This window comes from Camellia sinensis, chromosome 6 (genome assembly GCF_055761805.1).
Source record: "Camellia sinensis isolate YWXY chromosome 6, ASM5576180v1, whole genome shotgun sequence".
Taxonomy (NCBI): Eukaryota; Viridiplantae; Streptophyta; class Magnoliopsida; order Ericales; family Theaceae; genus Camellia; species Camellia sinensis.
Window position 1 is genome coordinate 178,219,371 of NC_138966.1, and position 7,604 is coordinate 178,226,974.

The window sequence follows — 7,604 nt, forward strand, 5'->3', positions numbered from 1 at the left end:
GTAGAGCACAGAGTCATATGTATAACGGTAAGTCACGACACATTCGTCGTAGACATAATACCATAAGACAACTACTCTTTAATGGAATTATTTTCATTGATTATGTGAAGTCTAAAGACAACAAAGCGGATGCACTAACCAAAGGGTTAGCAAGAGAGTTAGTTGAGAATTCATCGAGGGGAATGGGACTTAAGCCTATTAAATAAGAGTTACCATAACGACAACCCAACCTAGTTGACTGGAGATCCCAAGATCTAGGTTCAAAAGGACAACCGAGTTATGAATGACTCAAAAGGATCACTGGGGAGTTAAACTCCTACCCATTTCTATGATGAAATAGTGATGACTGCAGCGTTTTAGGTTAAGTAAAACTTTTAATAATTCTTATACCTAGGTAAACCTAGTGGAGCATAGCAGGATACTCTTCATAAGAATCACCTATGTGAGTGTGACCTGGGCTAGTTCTATAAGATTTGTGAAGGGCTACGAGTCTTTAGAGCACTCATGAAAGACCAAGTTGTTCAGGGCCAAAATGAACACAATAGTGAGAACTAAACTGTGTCTGGGGATATGCTGTGTGAGTTCTATTGTCTTGGTTTACACAAACGGCTGAACAGTTCAAGACATCATGTTCACTGGTTAGCTAGTAAATCCGACAGTGTCTCACAAGGGAAGGTTCAAAGCCAAAAGCTACCTATCCTTTGCAGCATATTTCCAATTTTTGTACTCTCTGTAATTAGGTCATGTTGTTGCATTTCTCTCCGTCAAATGCCATTCATGTGGGAGATTGTTGAAAAAATGGTTTAATATAGGCATATTTTTTAGCTCAAGTTGAGTAGGCCCCAAACGTCTTTTGGGGTGGGTCCGAAGAGGTGAAGTGTTCCTTGCCGCGTGGCAAGTCACACAGTGAAGACGGTACGTCAAAACCATTTATGAGTGAATGGGAAGTTGACGTCGTTTTCGGGTCTAACATTAATTTTTTAGATAAAACTCATTTGAATTTTTTCAATAAAAATTATTGTGGGAATTTAATTTAATTTAATTCTAAATTCTAATTTTGGGTTCCTAAGTGGTTTCCTAAAGTTTGTAATTGTGGAAATTTAATTTAATTCTAAATTCTATTTTAGGTTCCTAAGTGGTTTCTTAAAATTTATACCTCTTCCTTTATTTATTAAACTAATAATTTAATATATATATATATATATATATATTTCAAATGGTTTAATTTATAAAGGTTCAATAGTTATGAAACTGCTACTACCAACGGCTACTATTCAAACATGGTTTGAAAGTTTGTTCTTGCAACGGTCACCAAAGCTATTTGATTTCAAATTCTGAAGCTGTCCAAGGGTTGCACCTGTTCGAGCTGTGTGTTGTTTTGCCTATAAATAGAGCCTTTTTCCAACAGTCTTGCAGGGTGAAAAAATGGTTAGAAAAATTTCATTTTTCTATCCATTTTGCTTCTTTGCATTTTATATTCTTCATTCTAGTTTTAGAATAAAATAGAGAGAGTATAAGAACACAGGTTTCGTTCGCCGAACAAATTTGGTTGAAGTGCTACAACAATTTTGTGAAGATCATTGTATCCTGGGAGATAGACGCCACTCAACCATAAGCACTGTAGCGGGGCGAATCTATCTTAAGGACAGAGTGTCACACACTTGACTTGGTTTTAATTTTAATTCGGTTCGACAAATAAATCCGGTATGTTATTTATTTATTTTATTTGTATTTATTTCAAGTTATTTTATTTACACAGAAGATTATTCAAATACTTTTTAGTCTAAAATTTGGATTAGAAGGCGTTACTTGGGCCTGTGATTCCACTATAAGTTTCGTTTTGATGATTTGAACAATTCATTTTATCAGATAATTTATGTATTTTATTCACAAAAAAATTAGACTTATTCGATAATCGTGATCTATTTAATTTATTACGTTTATTAAAAAAAAAGAAAAAAAAAGATTTTTATATACACTTGACACTGTTGTATACAAACACATCTAGGGAGAAAGAATCGCACTGTCTTGGCATGTCATTTCAAGCGACAATGCTTGTCATGTTAATCTAGCAAAAATAAAACATAAAATAAATTAAGCACAAATAATTAAATAAAATGATAGAAAAATAAATTAATTAACATGCAATTTCAAATTATATAAATGAACAAATACAACATGGCAACTAACAAAATAATATATGAATTGAAAAATTAAAGTTCAGAAATAACCTGTGAGAATTTAGAGCAAAAAAAAAAAGTCTAACTTTTGATCTCAATGAATGTTCAAACTGTTGTTCGAAAGCACATAACAAAGCATTTCAAGCACTTGAGAAATGAATTGACTCCATCTTACTTTTCTTGCAAAATTATAGAAATGATAATAGCAAATCTATAAGAAATTAATAGAAGACAAACTAAAATTTAGAAAAAAAAAATAAAAATTCATATCAAAATGTAGGACATCTTTTGACATTTCAATCATAAACAAGAGGGTTCACAATCCCAAATATGGCTAGTTCCATGACATTCCAGAGGATTCACATCCCACCACCTTCCAAAAACATCGTCAACAGATTCTTCGAAAACCCGCTCACCAGCGCCACCCCACTCTGTCTCGCCACCACCGGAGTGGATCGCGAGCTCCTAAGGTTCCAAAACACGATTTCTGGCATATTTTCATACCCTTTCTCCCCAAATTTCCTTTTTATAGCTTGGTAATCTATCTCCCAAGGACTCTCACAAACCACATCAAACTCCATATCACTGAACACAAACACCCTCTTTATCAACTGCTCTTCCCTCAGCTTCCCTTCAACAGCAACTTTAAGAATCCGATCGAAAACTTTCTGAAAGTTTGTGTTCATACCCCAATCCATCCTTTACACAAACTCAATCTTGGCCAAGAGGGTATCACCCTCTACAATATAAAGCTCAGGGTCAACACTGAATGTGATCAATTTTCCTTTCCATGGTTCTTCACTCAATTCCGAAACCAATACACCAAGTGCAACACAGACCTCCATGGGAATCCCCTTCATGCTTCCCGATACATCACACACCGTGATGCAATTCGACAACTTTCCCTTTTTCATGAGGTCATCAACCATTCTCTTCCACTGCAACTCCGCCACTTCACCTCCATCTCCATCACTCAATGCCGCTATGATCTTGTGGGGAAGCAATGCCCCTACTGCGATCTTCACCTTCTTGCTCGTCACTCTCTCAAGATACTCCTTGAACAGATCATTGTCATGTTTTAAGAACAATTTCTTGTAATTCTTCATTGCCACTGATGGGACTCGATTTCATGGAAGCGAATTCCATTCATTGGCACTCATGAAAACTTCCGGCAATTCGAGTGCTTTGTGAAGAGGAACGAGTACTTGTTTCCTCAATTTGTCTCTGATCCTGTAAACATAGTGACCCTCTTCGAGTCCTTCAAATTGGGGATCAGAATTTCTAGGAAACAGCTTCTTGGCAATGCTTTCGCATATCAGAGTCGACTTGTCGTATGAAGAATCGATCGTGGGACACCATTTTGCAGCCAAACTAATCTTATTAAGCTTACCAGAATTCAAATTCTCGATATCAGATTTCAAAAGCTCTGCAAAGAGATCCGAGATTCGATTGTTAGAATATAATATGTAAAGTGCTGCTTTAATGTAAAGTGCTACTTTAATAATTAGGTTAGTATAATAATTTGTATGCTTTAATAATTTTGTTTTCTCTTTTGGTTTGTAAGCTTGTAACTCCTCTATATAAAGGAGCTAACCCATAATATTCAAATATCCATTAACACATTGAATATATCAATATAACATTCATATACACACATTCTCTCTTTCTATGCATCTATACATTATACTAACATGGTATCAGAGTTAGGTTAAGAACTTAGTATTTTTTGCTTCACCGGCGGGCGGCAACCTCGCCTTGGCCGCCCGCCGAACCTCAACCTAGTCCGCTTGTTTTTCTACACATACCTTCTTCCATAATTGAGCTCTTCTCTGCCTTTACAATGGCTGCCAACGAAGACCAAGCTTTTCCAGACCTCACCATAGATTCATATGAAGCAACAAAGAGTCTTCTCAATACAACAAACAGACCCACTCACCAATTGCCTCACTCTTCACCTTACATCAACATTCCCAACAATAGCTCCTTTTGCACCCAGCAGACAGCTTTGCAATTGGACCTCTGCCCACCGTGGGTGATAGCGACACACCAAACAGCTTGCAACTGGTCACGCTACCCCATTGGGTTGATCTCCCAATGCCTAATTCACGCACCAAACAGCTGCGTGTAACAATAACATCCGCATCTTCCAGTCTTTCCTTGATCAAATTGAATCACAGAGAAGTTCTAGTCCTCCACCGAATTCAAGGGTCAGCTGCATCTTCACTGTTCCGACAGATTCATAACCATACCATCATCCTTCTAAACAGTGGCTAATGAACAGACGAAGAGGAGAGCTAAGACAGATTTTCTCAAATAGATTTTCTCTCTCTTTACACCCGCTCTCTCTCTCACCCTCCGATCTCACCAACCGTGTCTCCGACATCTCTACCACCACCTCAATCTCCGGTGCTGGTGTAGGAGCTGGGGTTAGAGCAATCTCCTCCAAGCCGATCTACTTTTTCCTTTATTTATTTATTTAATTTTTTTTTATTCTCTCTATCTCGCATAATGGCTTTGAAGAACTCGAGCACATAAAGGTCCTAAAGCTTCATCAACCTAATGGGCCAACTGTCTCCACCCAACCTTCTTTTATTTATTTATTTATTTTTTTAAACATTATGTGATACACCATTCCATGATACACCATCCGCCAACTTTTGTCTCCCTCTTTTCCTTTCTTTTTATTTTAATATTGTCCACCCACTCTTCTTTTATTTAAACACAAAACCACTCTTATTTTTTTTTTATTCCATTCTCCCAACACACCCAGCCTCCTCTGATTTTTACTTTCTTTTATTTTATATATATATGTTTATATATTATCCTACCACACCAGGCCTCAAAAACCACCTCTGATTTTTCATATCTTTATTTTATTTCATTCTACACAAAAACCAAAACAACCACACAAAAAAAAATAAAAAAATAACAACAACCACTAACCCATACCACCACAAACACCGGCCTTACTTTTGTGTCTCTTCCGCTGTTCTCTTCTTCTTGCCTCGGTCTTGGGCATCCCGTGACAGCTCAGCCTCCGTGCTTCCAAGTCCACTCAGCACATTCACTCCCCGCTGTTCCTCCACCTTAGCATATGGTGAACCTCCGAATCAAAACATAACGGTGGCCTTCCGCTTCAGCTCCTTGTTTTCCACCTTCAGCACACATATCTCTGCTCACGCATCTTTATACATGCGCTAGAGCAGAGCGAGTTGGGCATTTAATTGCTGCACCTCACTCGTCCTGGCCTGCAGTCGGAGGGACAAGTTAGTGACCGCCGCCACTGTCTCTGTGCAAGACCTCAATGTAAAGTGGTTTGCTTCTATGTCGGATTGAGCGGCCATTATTTGCTCAATCGACAACACAGGAAGGTTCGGAAGAGAAGCAGTAGGGGTACTCGGCCTCGAACCAGAAGAGTTTATAGGGTCGTTCAAGTCCGGAAACAGAGTGAGGGAACGAGGCGATGCCATATGTTAGGGGTGGGAGATGTAAAAGAAAAGAAATGGGTTGTAGAGTGTTTCAGAGAAGCCGAGATTTCAGACTGGTAATGTCAGAAAGGGTTGGTTGCAGAGTGTTTCAGCACGAAGATGTTGCAGAGTGATTGCAGAATGGTTTGCTTACAACCTCAGCCTCAGTCTCAGCCTCAGCCTCGGTTATATAGACAATGCAGCTTTTGAAATGATAAATCGAGTGCGCAAGCCAAGGCGGTCACGCGTATTGCGCGCCGCTCAACGCCACAGTGTCGAGCATGCCTTTTGATGTATTGGGCGCGACTTTTAAGGGCTCGATATATATATATGTATATCTTTTGGGTAGCCTATGTACACGATCATACAGTGTATTCTACAATGGTCCGGCATGACCCCGTAAACTGTCCCGACAGTGATTCCAATTAGCTTCTACAACGGTCTGACATAACCACACAGTGTCTGCTACAACGGTCCGGCATGACCCCGCAAACTGTCCCGACATTGATTTTGGTTAGCTTCTACAACGGGCTGACACGACCACACAGTGTCTTCTACACCGGTCCGACACGAGCCATACAGTGTCTTCTACACCGGTCTGCTACAACCATACAATGTCTTCCATATCGGTCTGACACGACCATACAGTGTCTCCTATCCTATTTTATTTTATTTTCCTGTTTTGCTACTCTCTTCAAACTCAATTTGGTTGGTTCCTATCCTCCTTGAGTTTGTGGGGGGCTGTTAGAATATAATATGTAAAGTGCTGCTTTAATGGAAAGTGCTACTTTAATAATTAGGTTAGTATAATAATTAGTATGCTTTAATAATTTTGTTTTCTCTTTTGGTTTGTAAGCTTGTAACTCCTCTATAAAAAGGAGCTAACCCATAATATTCAAATATCCATTAACACATTATCGATATAACATTCATATACACACATTCTCTCTTTCTATGCATCCATACATTATTCTAACATCGATAATGGAGGAACTGATAATTCACATCAAGATCGTACATTTCCAGGGCTTTCCTCGCCCTAGCAACCTATCTCTCATTCCTCAAAACCCTAGCTTTCTCTCTCTCTTCCTTCACTTCTTCTGCTACCTTCACTACCACCTTCTTCTTCTCCTCTTTTTTCTCTTCATTTCGCCGAAACTTTCCTCTAGATTTTCTGCGAAACTTTTTGGGAAAATACGCCTTCTCATTCGCTTTCCTTCGACTCTCAATTTTCTCGATCTCTCTCACATCGGGTCCACCAAGAATTCGGTAGAGAATCTCTAGAAGGTCCTTGAAGTACCCGAAATCGGCAAAAGCTTGAACGTTACAGGCTAGGGTTTTGGGGTGGTGGTTGTGGAGCCAAAACGCCGCCGTATAGAAGCTCTCCTCGTTGGACTTTCCAATGCCTCTGACCCCTCTCAAGTTGTAGATCAACTTCAGGGTGGTTAACGGATAGTGGGCCCAAGCCAATTCTAACCATCCGATCAGATCTTTTGGCAGCGTATCAGGGACCACGTGGAAGAAGAAGTCGAGACATTGGTTTCCGGTGGACAGGAACGTAGAAGATAAGTTTTCAGTCAGACCCATCGGAGGATTCTCGTCGTCGACACAGTCCATGGAGTCTTCTTCATCGGAGTCTTTGTCTTCGGTTTCGGAGAGTTCAAGGTTGTGGGTTTGGGAGACGATGGATTGGATTGGGTTGTCGACTACGCCGCCGTCTGCGGCGGCCGGAGAGGGCCAAGGAGTTGAGAAACTGGGGCCATCTTTTCTAGTTTATTTGTTCAGTTCTCTCACCGCATTTCTTGCATTTAGCCCCGGTACAGAGCCCGAAAACCGGGGCTCGAATTTGGCTCAAATTTGAGAAGGAAGAAGGAGGAAGAAGAAGAAGAAGAAGAAGAAGAAGGAGGAGGAGGAGAAGCAGAATTGGAGGGGGTCGTAAAAATGGGGCTGAAGACGG

General features: G+C 39.9%; 1 pseudogene; it reads right to left on the reverse strand.

Moving 5' to 3' along the window:
- Window positions 1-2,355: 2,355 nt before the first annotated feature.
- On the reverse strand, window positions 2,356-7,264 carry LOC114283900 (uncharacterized; annotated as a pseudogene).
- Window positions 7,265-7,604: the final 340 nt, after the last annotated feature.